Below are 17,599 nucleotides of genomic sequence, written 5' to 3'. Positions count from 1 at the left end.
GGATTTTAATTCAAATCTATGCACCCAAACCGGTAAAATGTCACTGATTCAATTGTTAAAAGTTTATTTCTGTTCCAAATCAAAAACTTGGTCGAGGTAGCGGTTTCTGTGTGAGGAAAAGGAGAATAGGTAAGAGTTTAATTTCACACAGCTCTAATTTCATAATAACAAGGGACTGGAAAACTTTGCCTGGGAGCTTGACACAGTTAATGCTTAAGCTATTAGCCATGCATTAGAGGAGGGACCGTACAAGTCCCCGCAGCATCTTAGGCATCTACTGGAGCCAAAGCCCTGGATTCACTGAAGCAATGTTTCTCTTCCTCTGTGACTCCTTAGTATCATAGCAGCGAGCTTTTATTTTATCTTCCTATTTCCCTATTTCACTTGGGTATTAAAAATTTGATCTCAACAATGGTTCAGTTCATATGCATATTACAAACTGCTTTAGGGACTGTTCAGTGCAAAATGGGCGGATAATGTTCCAGATTAACTTGACTCATGAGTGTGAGCTGTCAACTATATCCTTTAGCTGGGGAGAAGATTTTAAACAGTACCTGGAAAATTGTGAGGCCTAATCTTTCTGCTGTGCTGGCCGGCTATATAATCCGTATAATGCAAATTTGCTTTCCATCTGACTCGAACACTCATGCTATTAAGTGACTTTACTTGGTACTAGTTAAGAGCTTTTGGCAAATCGTTACTTGTTTTGCAGATTCTATATTCACAATGCGGCTGTGCCAATTTATTATTTATTTTTAAATCAGGATTCTGTGTTTGTACCGATATTGTGTTTAGTTTATTCTGTTAGATCTTATCAGTCTAGAATCCAGCAGGACTTGTTCCAGATGGGTTAATAACAGTTTATTTTCAAATTAGATTTATGTACTGGAAAAAAACAGATATTTAACTTGACAGCAGGTAGGAAAGATATATGCCGGCTCTTTCCTCCGAGGTCCTTGAAATGGCCATTTTTAATTATAGGAAGAAGTTTACAATCAGATCGTAGCTGCAACAACTGGGATTACAAGTTGATATTTAAGAACATCAGATAATTGCTTCCAATGTTATTTTGGTCTTCAATTATTTGAATCTGCATATTTTGCAGGCTGAGTTTACATGTTTGTTGTTGGCCATGTGAACTGGAGAATAAAAGGCATTTTTGAAGCTTTTAGGATGAAATTTAGTGCTGGATGTATAAATGGAATTAACCTAAGATGTTTTTCGTACATGGTATTGCCTTCTTTAGTGGAATAAATATCAAATATTTGCTTTTTTAATTTCTTTTCATTTTGCACATTTTAGAATAATGGAGATGCTGCTGTCCTTTATTTGGACATTTCCGCAACTAAAAAAGGAAGTGTAATATATATATATAAATAAATATATATATATATATATATATATATATATATATATATATATATATATATATATATATATATATATATATATATATATATACTGCTCAAAAAATAAAGGAACCAGTAAAATACCATTTTGTTGTTTAAATGTTCCCTTTTTGTTTTTTTGAGCAGTACATATGTGTATATATATATATATTTATATATATATATATATATATATATATATATATATATATATATATATATATATATATATATATATACACAGTATATAGGTATATGCTACTTGCTATGGTTGATTGTGGCACATTAAAGGGTACCTGTCATATGGAAAAAGCTATATTAACCTTTAGATATGGGGTTAAGCTGCAGGTTACCAGGGTTCTGAATCTGCACGTAGCTCGCACTTAGAGCCTCGCTGCTGGAATTATTAGATTACTAGATATGGCTGTTAGTGCTGGTGGTGACTGGGGTCCCTGTCTCCTCTGCTGCAGACCCTTCCTACAACCTGTCCCCCCTCTAGGAGTGTAACGGATGATGGCGACTATGGCACCTGTGGTGTGCGGCCAGTGATAAGACCACCACTGCAGGGTACCTCGCCGAGGAAGATGTTGGGTTGCAGCTGGGATGATATCGCTCCCCACAGCCAGAGCGGTCCTCGGGTGGGAGAATGGAGGACTGGGAATCGTCGGATAACAAGGCGATGACAAACAGAGTCAGAGTCACTGGTCAGTTTTATTTACTCACAAGTCTTGGTGTCACACCCAGGATGCTGGTCTTTACTGTGCTGACTCCGGTTGTTTCCAGGCAGGGCAGAGGTCAAAGTCTGGTAGGGCAGCCTGTGGGCTTTCTCCTTTTGTGCGCTCATGTGCTGGTCCCCTACTAGTTTCTGGAGCTCTTGGGACCCGCTACTCTGCCACCCGAAGCTTCACTGGTTCCAGGGAGCAACGAATTCCTCCCCTCTGTAAGCCTCTTCTCCTCCATGCCACATGACTACCGGACCCAGGCTCTCAACTCCTTCCTGACTAGCCACCTCTCCCATTCCAAGTCTGTGCAAGCTAATGGACCTAGAGCCTCCTAACTGGCATCTCTCTCAGCTTAGGGGTCCTCAGCCATCCACCCACCTGGTCCCAGGTAAGGAAAGGGTGAATGAACCGGTCTGGAACTGGTAGTTCCTCTGCTAGGCCTCCATGAGAGAGAGCACTCTCAGGGAGCCTGTCACTGTGTCCTCTGTCTCTGGTCTCTCCAAGCATTCTGAAGTAAACTGAAACTAAACTGTCTGTTTTGTAACTCTCTCCTGCACATGCCCCCACCTAAGGAATGTTCCCTCTGTCTGTGTGTTTGAGGCTGTGTGAGCAGAAACGAAACTTACCAAGCTTTTAACCTCTGCCTTCCCAGGGTGGATGGACATTATAAAATACATAAAAATACATACAATACAATACCCTGTAGCACCCAGTCTCAGTGGCACTACATATCCAACATGCCAGATGGCAACGATTGTGAAGATTTGCTCACTCAAGTCAGTTATGATGACAAAGTGAAGTAACGTGGAGACCCTGATGAAGATGACAAGCATGCAGATGTGCTTCCCAGAGATGATTTCTGACAGTTTGTGCAAACATTGTTGCTGCAGCTGCCAGGTGGCTGATCTAAGAAGATCTTGAAGGTGAATAGTTGAATGTTGAGGTCCTGGGCTGGTGTGGTTACTCGTTGTCTGCGGTTGTGAGACTGGGTGGATGTACTACCAAATTCTCTGAAATGCCTTTGAAGATGGCCTATGGTAGAGAAATGAACATCAGTTCATAGGCAACAGCTCTGGTGGGCATTCCTGCAGTCAGCATTCCAATTGCATGTTCCCTCAAAACGTACGACATCTGTGGCAGTGTGCTGTGTGTACAACTGTTTTGTCCTTTGTCGGGACAAAAAAGATCCCAGGACAATGACCCCAAATAAATTTAAAGCAGCACGCACAAATGGATGAAAAGAAAGCGCTGGAGAGTTCTAAAGTGGCCAGCAATGAGTCTGGTTCTAAATCCAATTGAACACCTGTGAAGAGATGTCAAAGTTGCTGCTTGCAGAAGGCGACCTTCAAATATGAGAGACTTGGGGAAGTTTGCAATGGAAGAGTGGTCCAAAAATCCAGTTGAGAGGTGTAAGGATGATGGTTATAGTAAGCTTAGGATTGCAGTTATTTATTCCAAAAGGTGTGCAATCAAACATTAAGTTGAGGGGGACAATATTTTAGTCAGGCGAAGCTTTGGGCTTTTGTGTGAAATTATGTCAAATATGCTTTTTTTCCTCTGTTTTTTTTGTGTTGTTCCAATACACACAAAGGAAATAAATATGTGTACAACAAAGCAAGTATAACTGCAATTATTTTCAGAGAGAAATATTTCATTTTCTTGAATAATTTTAACGCTGCCATAACTTTTGGCCATGACTATATAACATATGGACCGACCAGAGAACACCTTTTTATGCCTGTACTGTGTAGGTCTATGAGTGTGACGCCCTAGACTAGCCAGATAGTCACAGACAGGCCCTTGCACAAACACCAGTCCCCTAAAAAGGTAACAGAGAGTAGTCGAGTAGGAAAAACCCTGTGGCCGGGAGGCAGACGGGGGTTGTCGCCTGCAGGAGCCGGGAAGACGGCTGGTGGAACCATAAGGGACCAGGACAGGGTAGTGGTTCGCCGGTACTGAACCGGGCAACCAACTGGAAACCAGAGCACCAGGAGGGGTACTTAGACCCAGTACGAGGCCCAGAAACCACTGGATCGAGTCAAATTCACTGATTGGGGTCTGGACCTTAGTTTCTTTCCCACCCAAGTCCCGAATGTAGACAACAGCCCAACGAGGGGGATAGAAAGCCACCGCTCAGGCAGAGAGATCCCACGGGCCAGTGTCTGCGGGCAAATGGGCTCTGCCAACACACACACAAAGCTGGGGAGCGTACTCCCGCGCGGAAGCGCAGGCAGTCAAAATCTACAAAACGAGGTGCAGGAGAAAGGCGGGAACCACAAAACCGGGTGGGGGAACAGATGCAGCTGGCTGTGGGCACCGACCACCATCTTTTTTGGCTTACCAGAGACTCCGGTGTATCTGTCATAGTGAGTACAACAGTGCCCTCAGGCCGCACACTACCCCGCATCGCGCCAACGCGCCTGCATCCCCACATCCAAATCCCCAACAACGGGGGCCCCGGGACCATCAACCCCCTACCCACAGAGGGGTAAACAGTGGGCTTCGCAACATCGTCCTCGGGAGCCTAGTAAATGGCAGCGGTGGTGTTCACACTCACCACGACCCTTGGGTGGTGTCACGAACTTAAACCCAAAACCGTGGCTCCGGCCGTGAACCTCCCCACCAAAACCCCTCACATAGCGCCAGCCTCCTTTCAGAGCAACGCTCGAGCCACCCACCGATGAGCCCGGATCCGAGCGGCTCGGCTGCGGCCGAGCCCCGGGGCGGTACACGTCGACTCTTCTGGCATCACGAACAGGATTAAACCTATCCACTTACCGGTGGGGCTGTGCCTTGAAGTAGAGGTCAGCGGTGACCCATTGAAAGAAAAAATTGCAGAATTCGCCATCTTTTGGTGCGAAGATTGCCGCCAGAATCTTCTTCCCCACAGAAAGAGAGGGAGAGTGAAGCCCCGCCCCCTGGGAACAGAGCGGTGCAGGAAAGCGCGCGACTGAAAAGTAAAACTGTGCAGAAGGAGCGCCGAGTGCCGAGAAAAGACTAAGGGGGAGCGGAGAGAAGATGTCCGCACCTAACGTGGATGGCGGATGGGCGCTGGCCGCTGGAGCGGCGGCACCAAATGATGGGAATGTGGCGGCCCTCGCTCCGGTCGCACGAGCAGGGGAGGCCACGGGTCCAGCGGTCGCTCAGGTAATGCCGATCTCCTTGCCCTATGTGCCTGGTGCTGCCTGGCTACCCCAGTACGATGGGAAGCCTGATGCGTTACAGCTGTTCCGGAAAAAGATATGCACGATCCTTGATTTGTTTGCCATGACTGGCAAGCAGCGTGCGATGGTAGTGCTTAGGCAGCTTACCGGCGCGGCTGAGCAGGAGGTGGAGACCTGGGTAGACGCGGACCGGGGCTCGGTGACCACTATCTTTGAGAAGCTCCAGACTACCTTTTAAACTCGCACTGAGGCCGAGTTGTGGATGCAGTTCTACCAATGTCGGCATCAGCCCGCGGACAGTATAAAAGACTATGCTTTGCGCCTGCAGACGGCTCTCTGTACGCTAAAGAGGGTGGAACCCATAAACGAGGCCGATAGCAATAAGATGCTAGTGGAGCAGTTTCTAGAGGGCCTGAGGTCTGACGAAGATCGCAAACAGCTGCGGTTGTGGACTTTAGAGCATGCCGATTTAGACTTTGCAGTGCTGAAGGAGCGGGCTATCAAGGCCCTACAAGCACCAAATACTGGCGCTCCTGATGCAATCCCTTGGCCGGTCTAAACCATTCCCGTCTCCATAGCGCCCCCTCTGTTGGCCCTGCCGGCCCCTGCTGTAGCCACCGGAGTTATGGAAGAACTGACCACTTAGGTCCGACGCTTGAATGAGGACGTCGTCCGGATCCTCGCCACACTCCAGCTACCAATGAGAGTCAAGCCCATGGAGAAGATTCTACTCGCCGACAGCCCAGAGGATGTCCCTTGGATGCAGCGGAGGAAGAACAACGATTCAAGGTACGGACCACCTGTCTGCTACAAGTGCAACAAGTCCTGCCACTACGCTGGACGGTGCCCGTTAAACAAGCAACCCCTGAGGCCAAGGGCCAATCCTCAGGAGTAGACCCTCACGGCCCAGCTGATTGGCGGGATCATAACATTGGAGACCGCCACATTATCTCCCTGGCAGTGGATGGTGTCCCGACCATTGCCCTGCTTGACACTGGATCCCAGGTAACAACTATGCCCTACACGTTATACCAGCGATATTGGGATGATAGTGAACTTGCCCCTCCTGATGTCGGCCTAACTATTATTGTGGCCAACGGGCTCATGATGACCCAGGTGGGAATTAAGGAAGTAACCCTGATTGTGGGGCGAACGGAACTGAAACGCCAAGGGATGATTGTGGTGCTGACCGTAATCCAAAAGTGGTCGTCAGGACCAACGTGATTGAGCACTGCATGGGAGAAGTGTTGAGCCTGTTGCAGCAATTGTCTGCCACTGTGGGAGGGGGTCAACAGAGGGCACTGCAGCGTGAGATTCGGGCCCTCCTGCAGCGACAGCAAGTGAACTTGACGGGTGGTGAGATTGGTGGTGTGCGGGTGATGGATGCAGCACCCTTGGTGGTACCGCCGAGTAGCGAAATTATGTTTTGGTGTAGGGCAGCAGTAGGCCCCCAGGGACGGGATTACCCGGCGATGGTGGAGCCCTCACCCTCGGAGCACTGGCCCACAGTAATGGCAGCTAGAGGGGTGATTGACGTCAAGAAGGGGAGAATGCCTGTGAGAGTGCTGAATTGCAGAGAGGAAGAGGTTAGGCTCCCCCGCTACACCACCATAGCTAAGTTGTTCACCATAGACACCCACGCCTTCCATGAAACCATCCTTACTACCTCTACACCCAACATGAGCGGTGACACTCCACCCGTGCAGCTAGAGGAGTGGTGCTGGGAGTTGCATGTCGGCACCGAGTCTACACCTGCGCACCACAAAGAGGGGGTATACAGGGTAGTACAGGAGTATGGGCAGGTTTTCAGAAAGCACTCACTAGACTTCGGGAGGATTAAGGGGGTTCAACACCATATCCCCACGGGCACACACCCACCCATTAAAGAAAGGTACAGGCCGATCCCACCAGCACACTATCAGTGCGCCAAAGACATGTTGAGGAACATGAAGGAGGCCGCGGTTATCCGGGATAGTTGTAGTCCCTGGGCAGCTCCATTGGTGCTGGTAAAGAAGAAGGATGGTACCATGAGAATGTGTGTGGATTACCGGAAGATCAATCAGATAACGCATAAAGATGCCTACCCTCTCCCCCGCATCGAAGAGTCACTGGCTGCCCTGAAGACTGCTAATTATTTCTCTACCCTTGACCTTACTAGTGGATACTGGCAGGTGGCGGTTGCACGAGAAGATTGCGAGAAGACGGCGTTTGCTACCCCCATGGGACTCTGCGAGTTGAACAGCATGCCGTTTGGGCTTTGCAATGCTCCCGGGACCTTGCAGAGGCTCATAGATTGCTGCTTGGGGCATCTCAACTTCGAGACTTTTCTATTGTATTTGGACGACGTGATTGTGTATTCCAAAACATACAAGGCCCACCGGGAGCACCTGGAAGAAGTGTTTGCGGCCCTCTCCAAGTATGGGATAAAGTTCAAACCCCCCAAATGCCATCTGCTGAAACCCAAGGTGCAGTACCTCGGGCATGTAGTGAGCACGGAAGGTGAGCCCTGGATCCTGAGAAGATTACTGCTATCCAGAGCTGGTCGCGACTAGAGATGAGCGAACCGGTCCCGGTTCGGCTCGAGGCGGTTCGCCGAACGGGGGGTCTGGCTCGAGTTCGGCTCGTCGAACGTTCGACGAACCGAACTCGAGCCCATAGGAAACAATGGCAGGCAATCACAAACACAGTAAAACACCTAGAAAACACCCTGAAAGGTGTCCAAAAGGTGACAAACAACTCACAACATAACACAAACACATGGGAAAGTGACAAGGACATATACTCATGTGAAAACAAAACAGCTGGACAAGGAAAAAGAGGGAGACACACAGATATATGAGTATATGCAAAGAAACATCGATTCCATTATTGTGCAACTTGAGCCCTGCTCATTTTAGGCTTCCAATCTGGATAAATTGCCTGAGCTCGCCACGTACGCCTTGAGGATCTTGTCGTGTCCTGCAGCCAGCGTTCTCTCGGAACCTGTCTTCAGTGCTGCTGGGGGTCTGCTGGCAGATAAGCACACGTGTCTGTCCACTGACAATGTGGACCTGGCTCTCAGAGGACTTTTCTTCCCCTGGGTCAGCCAGGGGAGGCGAAAGGCACGCGTATTTTTGAGAGTGCTTCATGCAAAGCATCTTTTTCTTTGTCAAAAGGGGGGCTCAACCGATGCCAGTCAAGTGGGGTGTGTGTGGCCCAGTTAGTGGCAACGAGGGAGACTGTGGTTGGAGTCCCCTCGCTGTGTCTCTAAAAGAACCAAGATGAACAAGTCATGGCTCTCAGAGGACTTTTCTTCCCCTGGGTCAGCCAGGGGACGGGAAAGGCACGCGTATTTTTGAGAGTGCTTCATGCAAAGCATCTTTTTCTTTTTCAAAAGGGGGCTCAACCGATGCCAGTCAAGTGGGGTGTGTGTGGCCCAGTTAGTGGCAACGAGGGAGACTGTGGTTGGAGTCCCCTCGCTGTGTCTCTAAAAGAACCAAGATGAACAAGTCATGGCTCTCAGAGGACTTTTCTTCCCCTGGGTCAGCCAGGGGACGGGAAAGGCACGCGTATTTTTGAGAGTGCTTCATGCAAAGCATCTTTTTCTTTGTCAAAAGGGGGGGTCAACCGATGCCAGTCAAGTGGGGTGTGTGTGGCCCAGTTAGTGGCAACGAGGGAGACTGTGGTTGGAGTCCCCTCGCTGTGTCTCTAAAAGAACCAAGATGAACAAGTCATGGCTCTCAGAGGACTTTTCTTCCCCTGGGTCAGCCAGGGGACGGGAAAGGCACGCGTATTTTTGAGAGTGCTTCATGCAAAGCATCTTTTTCTTTGTCAAAAGGGGGGGTCAACCGATGCCAGTCAAGTGGGGTGTGTGTGGCCCAGTTAGTGGCAACGAGGGAGACTGTGGTTGGAGTCCCCTCGCTGTGTCTCTAAAAGAACCAAGATGAACAAGTCATGGCTCTCAGAGGACTTTTCTTCCCCTGGGTCAGCCAGGGGACGGGAAAGGCACGCGTATTTTTGAGAGTGCTTCATGCAAAGCATCTTTTTCTTTTTCAAAAGGGGGCTCAACCGATGCCAGTCAAGTGGGGTGTGTGTGGCCCAGTTAGTGGCAACGAGGGAGACTGTGGTTGGAGTCCCCTCGCTGTGTCTCTAAAAGAACCAAGATGAACAAGTCATGGCTCTCAGAGGACTTTTCTTCCCCTGGGTCAGCCAGGGGACGGGAAAGGCACGCGTATTTTTGAGAGTGCTTCATGCAAAGCATCTTTTTCTTTTTCAAAAGGGGGCTCAACCGATGCCAGTCAAGTGGGGTGTGTGTGGCCCAGTTAGTGGCAACGAGGGAGACTGTGGTTGGAGTCCCCTCGCTGTGTCTCTAAAAGAACCAAGATGAACAAGTCATGGCTCTCAGAGGACTTTTCTTCCCCTGGGTCAGCCAGGGGACGGGAAAGGCACGCGTATTTTTGAGAGTGCTTCATGAAAAGCATCTTTTTCTTTGTCAAAAGGGGGGGTCAACCGATGCCAGTCAAGTGGGGTGTGTGTGGCCCAGTTAGTGGCAACGAGGGAGACTGTGGTTGGAGTCCCCTCGCTGTGTCTCTAAAAGAACCAAGATGAACAAGTCATGGCTCTCAGAGGACTTTTCTTCCCCTGGGTCAGCCAGGGGACGGGAAAGGCACGCGTATTTTTGAGAGTGCTTCATGCAAAGCATCTTTTTCTTTGTCAAAAGGGGGGCTCAACCGATGCCAGTCAAGTGGGGTGTGTGTGGCCCAGTTAGTGGCAACGAGGGAGACTGTGGTTGGAGTCCCCTCGCTGTGTCTCTAAAAGAACCAAGATGAACAAGTCATGGCTCTCAGAGGACTTTTCTTCCCCTGGGTCAGCCAGGGGACGGGAAAGGCACGCGTATTTTTGAGAGTGCTTCATGCAAAGCATCTTTTTCTTTTTCAAAAGGGGGCTCAACCGATGCCAGTCAAGTGGGGTGTGTGTGGCCCAGTTAGTGGCAACGAGGGAGACTGTGGTTGGAGTCCCCTCGCTGTGTCTCTAAAAGAACCAAGATGAACAAGTCATGGCTCTCAGAGGACTTTTCTTCCCCTGGGTCAGCCAGGGGACGGGAAAGGCACGCGTATTTTTGAGAGTGCTTCATGCAAAGCATCTTTTTCTTTGTCAAAAGGGGGGGTCAACCGATGCCAGTCAAGTGGGGTGTGTGTGGCCCAGTTAGTGGCAACGAGGGAGACTGTGGTTGGAGTCCCCTCGCTGTGTCTCTAAAAGAACCAAGATGAACAAGTCATGGCTCTCAGAGGACTTTTCTTCCCCTGGGTCAGCCAGGGGACGGGAAAGGCACGCGTATTTTTGAGAGTGCTTCATGCAAAGCATCTTTTTCTTTGTCAAAAGGGGGGGTCAACCGATGCCAGTCAAGTGGGGTGTGTGTGGCCCAGTTAGTGGCAACGAGGGAGACTGTGGTTGGAGTCCCCTCGCTGTGTCTCTAAAAGAACCAAGATGAACAAGTCATGGCTCTCAGAGGACTTTTCTTCCCCTGGGTCAGCCAGGGGACGGGAAAGGCACGCGTATTTTTGAGAGTGCTTCATGCAAAGCATCTTTTTCTTTTTCAAAAGGGGGCTCAACCGATGCCAGTCAAGTGGGGTGTGTGTGGCCCAGTTAGTGGCAACGAGGGAGACTGTGGTTGGAGTCCCCTCGCTGTGTCTCTAAAAGAACCAAGATGAACAAGTCATGGCTCTCAGAGGACTTTTCTTCCCCTGGGTCAGCCAGGGGACGGGAAAGGCACGCGTATTTTTGAGAGTGCTTCATGAAAAGCATCTTTTTCTTTGTCAAAAGGGGGGGTCAACCGATGCCAGTCAAGTGGGGTGTGTGTGGCCCAGTTAGTGGCAACGAGGGAGACTGTGGTTGGAGTCCCCTCGCTGTGTCTCTAAAAGAACCAAGATGAACAAGTCATGGCTCTCAGAGGACTTTTCTTCCCCTGGGTCAGCCAGGGGACGGGAAAGGCACGCGTATTTTTGAGAGTGCTTCATGCAAAGCATCTTTTTCTTTTTCAAAAGGGGGCTCAACCGATGCCAGTCAAGTGGGGTGTGTGTGGCCCAGTTAGTGGCAACGAGGGAGACTGTGGTTGGAGTCCCCTCGCTGTGTCTCTAAAAGAACCAAGATGAACAAGTCATGGCTCTCAGAGGACTTTTCTTCCCCTGGGTCAGCCAGGGGACGGGAAAGGCACGCGTATTTTTGAGAGTGCTTCATGCAAAGCATCTTTTTCTTTGTCAAAAGGGGGGCTCAACCGATGCCAGTCAAGTGGGGTGTGTGTGGCCCAGTTAGTGGCAACGAGGGAGACTGTGGTTGGAGTCCCCTCGCTGTGTCTCTAAAAGAACCAAGATGAACAAGTCATGGCTCTCAGAGGACTTTTCTTCCCCTGGGTCAGCCAGGGGACGGGAAAGGCACGCGTATTTTTGAGAGTGCTTCATGCAAAGCATCTTTTTCTTTGTCAAAAGGGGGGGTCAACCGATGCCAGTCAAGTGGGGTGTGTGTGGCCCAGTTAGTGGCAACGAGGGAGACTGTGGTTGGAGTCCCCTCGCTGTGTCTCTAAAAGAACCAAGATGAACAAGTCATGGCTCTCAGAGGACTTTTCTTCCCCTGGGTCAGCCAGGGGACGGGAAAGGCACGCGTATTTTTGAGAGTGCTTCATGCAAAGCATCTTTTTCTTTTTCAAAAGGGGGCTCAACCGATGCCAGTCAAGTGGGGTGTGTGTGGCCCAGTTAGTGGCAACGAGGGAGACTGTGGTTGGAGTCCCCTCGCTGTGTCTCTAAAAGAACCAAGATGAACAAGTCATGGCTCTCAGAGGACTTTTCTTCCCCTGGGTCAGCCAGGGGACGGGAAAGGCACGCGTATTTTTGAGAGTGCTTCATGCAAAGCATCTTTTTCTTTTTCAAAAGGGGGCTCAACCGATGCCAGTCAAGTGGGGTGTGTGTGGCCCAGTTAGTGGCAACGAGGGAGACTGTGGTTGGAGTCCCCTCGCTGTGTCTCTAAAAGAACCAAGATGAACAAGTCATGGCTCTCAGAGGACTTTTCTTCCCCTGGGTCAGCCAGGGGACGGGAAAGGCACGCGTATTTTTGAGAGTGCTTCATGAAAAGCATCTTTTTCTTTGTCAAAAGGGGGGGTCAACCGATGCCAGTCAAGTGGGGTGTGTGTGGCCCAGTTAGTGGCAACGAGGGAGACTGTGGTTGGAGTCCCCTCGCTGTGTCTCTAAAAGAACCAAGATGAACAAGTCATGGCTCTCAGAGGACTTTTCTTCCCCTGGGTCAGCCAGGGGACGGGAAAGGCACGCGTATTTTTGAGAGTGCTTCATGCAAAGCATCTTTTTCTTTGTCAAAAGGGGGGCTCAACCGATGCCAGTCAAGTGGGGTGTGTGTGGCCCAGTTAGTGGCAACGAGGGAGACTGTGGTTGGAGTCCCCTCGCTGTGTCTCTAAAAGAACCAAGATGAACAAGTCATGGCTCTCAGAGGACTTTTCTTCCCCTGGGTCAGCCAGGGGACGGGAAAGGCACGCGTATTTTTGAGAGTGCTTCATGCAAAGCATCTTTTTCTTTGTCAAAAGGGGGGGTCAACCGATGCCAGTCAAGTGGGGTGTGTGTGGCCCAGTTAGTGGCAACGAGGGAGACTGTGGTTGGAGTCCCCTCGCTGTGTCTCTAAAAGAACCAAGATGAACAAGTCATGGCTCTCAGAGGACTTTTCTTCCCCTGGGTCAGCCAGGGGACGGGAAAGGCACGCGTATTTTTGAGAGTGCTTCATGCAAAGCATCTTTTTCTTTTTCAAAAGGGGGCTCAACCGATGCCAGTCAAGTGGGGTGTGTGTGGCCCAGTTAGTGGCAACGAGGGAGACTGTGGTTGGAGTCCCCTCGCTGTGTCTCTAAAAGAACCAAGATGAACAAGTCATGGCTCTCAGAGGACTTTTCTTCCCCTGGGTCAGCCAGGGGACGGGAAAGGCACGCGTATTTTTGAGAGTGCTTCATGAAAAGCATCTTTTTCTTTGTCAAAAGGGGGGGTCAACCGATGCCAGTCAAGTGGGGTGTGTGTGGCCCAGTTAGTGGCAACGAGGGAGACTGTGGTTGGAGTCCCCTCGCTGTGTCTCTAAAAGAACCAAGATGAACAAGTCATGGCTCTCAGAGGACTTTTCTTCCCCTGGGTCAGCCAGGGGACGGGAAAGGCACGCGTATTTTTGAGAGTGCTTCATGCAAAGCATCTTTTTCTTTGTCAAAAGGGGGGCTCAACCGATGCCAGTCAAGTGGGGTGTGTGTGGCCCAGTTAGTGGCAACGAGGGAGACTGTGGTTGGAGTCCCCTCGCTGTGTCTCTAAAAGAACCAAGATGAACAAGTCATGGCTCTCAGAGGACTTTTCTTCCCCTGGGTCAGCCAGGGGACGGGAAAGGCACGTGTATTTTTGAGAGTGCTTCATGCAAAGCATCTTTTTCTTTTTCAAAAGGGGGCTCAACCGATGCCAGTCAAGTGGGGTGTGTGTGGCCCAGTTAGTGGCAACGAGGGAGACTGTGGTTGGAGTCCCCTCGCTGTGTCTCTAAAAGAACCAAGATGAACAAGTCATGGCTCTCAGAGGACTTTTCTTCCCCTGGGTCAGCCAGGGGACGGGAAAGGCACGCGTATTTTTGAGAGTGCTTCATGCAAAGCATCTTTTTCTTTGTCAAAAGGGGGGGTCAACCGATGCCAGTCAAGTGGGGTGTGTGTGGCCCAGTTAGTGGCAACGAGGGAGACTGTGGTTGGAGTCCCCTCGCTGTGTCTCTAAAAGAACCAAGATGAACAAGTCATGGCTCTCAGAGGACTTTTCTTCCCCTGGGTCAGCCAGGGGACGGGAAAGGCACGCGTATTTTTGAGAGTGCTTCATGCAAAGCATCTTTTTCTTTGTCAAAAGGGGGGGTCAACCGATGCCAGTCAAGTGGGGTGTGTGTGGCCCAGTTAGTGGCAACGAGGGAGACTGTGGTTGGAGTCCCCTCGCTGTGTCTCTAAAAGAACCAAGATGAACAAGTCATGGCTCTCAGAGGACTTTTCTTCCCCTGGGTCAGCCAGGGGACGGGAAAGGCACGCGTATTTTTGAGAGTGCTTCATGCAAAGCATCTTTTTCTTTTTCAAAAGGGGGCTCAACCGATGCCAGTCAAGTGGGGTGTGTGTGGCCCAGTTAGTGGCAACGAGGGAGACTGTGGTTGGAGTCCCCTCGCTGTGTTTTACATGCTTTTAGAAGGGCATGAAATGGCTTGGAGGTTGACTTTCATCATATGCAAACTGTTGGCTACCAAAATGCTGCCTTTCCAACAACTGTGGTTATAGGCAATGAGGAACATACTGATGAAGATGAGACGCAGATACCCGATTGGGATGACAACTTAAATATTCGGTCAGGGCAAGAAGAAACTCGGTCTGAGGGGTAGGGGAGTGCAAACACAACAATTGATGATTAAGTTCTAGATCACACCTACTGTCAACCCACAGTCAGACACTCGAGGAGGTCAACAGAGGCGGTGGAGGAGGATGCAACCGACGTCGAAGTAACCTGGCGCCTTCCTGGACACAGTCGGAGCACTGGTAGCACGTCTACAACTGCATCCTCAGCCACCACTCTGCCTCTGAGCATTATTCGGGGTGGATCAACAGGTCGCATGGCCTCTAAGCCTTGCCTAGCCAGGTCCTTTTTTGACATAGAAAAAGATCGCCCAAATTATGTGATCTGTAAAATTTGTCATGGTTCTCTTAGTAGAGGTCAAAACCTCAGCAGTTTGACAACTTCTTCCATGAATCGTCACATGAATAAATATCATATGGCCCGATGGGAAGCTCACCGTGCTGCAATGCGGCCTAGCGGAGCGAACCATCCACCGCCTGCCCCTTCCAGTGCATCCGCGCGCTCGTCATCTTCTAGGACTGTGGGGACAGCTGTCACACCTGTTTTTCCACCCACAACTTCCACCACTGTAACCGCAACAGGCAGTTTGCTTGGTAGGTCGTCAGTTGGTTTGGAAGGGGAAACAAGTGAGTGTGTACAGCTCTCTCAGACATCGATAGCACCAACTTTGGATGAAGGCAACATCATGTCTCCGCCTGCACTTTCCTCACAAAGCTGCATTTTTCCAGGGACACCCGACTCAACACCGTCTACACACAGCAGCCAGATCTCTGTCCCTCAGATGTGGTCAAATAAAAGGCCACTTACTGCGACCCATGACAAAGCTAAGTGGTTGACTATCCCTCTGTAAGCTGTTGGCTACCGAAATGCTGCCTTTACGCGTAGTGGACACACAGGATTTTACAGACCTTATGTCTGTCGCTGTGCCCCAGTACCAGATGCCCAATCACCACTGCTTCTCCAAGAAAAGCATGCCCGCGCTACACCGGCATGTCGCACACAACATCACCACTTCCTTGAGAAAATCTGTGTGCGACAGGGTGCATTTCAACACAGATACTTGGACCAGTAAGCATAGACAGGGTCATTACATGTCACTGACTGGGCACTGGCAAACTATGGTGAGAGATGGAGAAGGGTCTGCTGTACAAGTCTTGCCGTCCCCACGAGTTGTTTCAATCCTTGTTCTGTATGTAGAAGTTAATACACTGCTTCTGCCTCTTCAACCTCGTGTGGGTCCTCTACCTTTGCGCAAACCCTGTGTGGTCAGGCCACCCTTCCTTGCAACTGCGCACAAGGACTACCACACACCTCCTTACTATGCTGGCAGCAGAGCTCAATGCCATCAGGCGGTCAAAGTTTTACTTTGAAATGTATGGGAAATGTGAGTCACACCGCTATTACAGAGAATAGTAGTCAGGCAGGGTCAAAACATTAATTGAGGAACAGGAACAGAATGGGACAGCCAGGACTTAATCAGAAAACAAGCAGAGGTGAAATGCGTATCGGCCAACAAGGTACATAAACAGCAAGCAGGAAAAGTAGTCAGGTAACAAGCACACAAAATCATAAAACTGAACTGGGGGTAAAATTAACCAGAGGTTCATAGCTATGTCTGGCAGTGGTCTGCAGACAGGATGGGCATAAAAAAGGGTGTGGTGTCTTCCCATTGGTTGTAGCTGAATGATGGTATTTCATCTGTGAGATACCCACCAGCTACATTCAGCCAGAGATTCTGCATCTGTCAAGGTAATGCAGCCCAGTGGGTGAGCATAACCTGCGTCCACCTGCGCCGCTGGCATCGACTACTCTCCCATCATCAGCACTATTCATGAAAGGAACACGTTGTCACCTGGCGACCGGAGTACAAATTGACGGAGCGGACTCCGTTGGTGACTTAACAGCCGTGTGCGGCAATGATGCAAACCTGGCTGCGGGCCATCCTCAGGGCAATGTGACACACGTGCCTTTTATGGCTCACGTGTTGATCCGAATTCTCCAGCAATTTTTAAAACACCATCACGGCCTACATGGCCTTGTGCAGCGGGCACGCTCGCTATGTGCTCACTTCCATCGTGCGCACACAGCAGCTCAACAACTTTCATCACTCCGGAAGTCTTAGGGTCTGGCAGTTAAACGCCGGAAATGCGATGTTCCGACACGCAGGAATTGGAATCTGCACATGTTGCAGCGTGTGTGGCAGCACCGCAGAGCCCTGCTGAAATACGGTAAGACATATAGCCTGGGATAAGTTGATCCAGAGGTGGTGCAGATCACGCTGCTGGAGTGGTGTCAGATCAAGGACCTATGCACCCTGCTACACAGTTTTGAAATGTCGACGAAGATGTTTAGCACTGGCAATGTCATTCTCAGCGTGACAATTCTGGTCATCTACATGATGGAGCACACTGTAATTATTATTCGGAGTCAGGTGTTGGGACAAGAGGAAGGGGAGGAAGTACAGGAGGAGTCATATGCGGAAGGGATAACAAGATCTACGAGGTCCAGATGGTCAGCGGCACCTATGCGGCAGTCATGGTGAGGGAGAGGGATTAACAAGGGCGCATAGTATCAGCAAAAAGTGTTGATGAAAGTGCAGGAGCCCATGAAGAAATGGAGGACGAACTGGCGATGGGCATGGAAGACTCAGCAGATGAGTGAGAGCTTGCTCACATTTCGGTTGTGCGAGGTTGTGGGTAGAGGGCAGAGGAAGGATGCACGATTCTCACCTCTCTGCCACCAACACACCAAGGACTTGGTCCTCCTGGATGCACAAGACACATGAGCGCCTTCTTGCTGCACTACCTACATGACCCTCGGATTGTATGAATTTGAAGTAATCCTGAATACTGGGTTGCCACACTGTTAGATCCCCGGTACAAGACAAAATTTGGCGAACTAATTCCTGCCATAGAAATAGACGCACGTATACAGGAGTATCTGCAGAA

General features: G+C 49.9%; 1 protein-coding gene across 1 annotated transcript in view; it reads right to left on the bottom strand.

The window, feature by feature from the left end:
• Nucleotides 1-17,599, bottom strand: part of LOC142289917 (protocadherin-9-like) — a 1,826,751-nt gene that overhangs the window by 1,636,326 nt on the left and 172,826 nt on the right. The gene's annotated exons all lie outside the window — the stretch shown is intronic.

This window comes from Anomaloglossus baeobatrachus, chromosome 2, assembly GCF_048569485.1.
Source record: "Anomaloglossus baeobatrachus isolate aAnoBae1 chromosome 2, aAnoBae1.hap1, whole genome shotgun sequence".
NCBI lineage: Eukaryota > Metazoa > Chordata > Amphibia > Anura > Aromobatidae > Anomaloglossus > Anomaloglossus baeobatrachus.
Note: the sequence above shows the minus strand (reverse complement) of the source record. Positions and strands in the feature narration are given on the sequence as shown.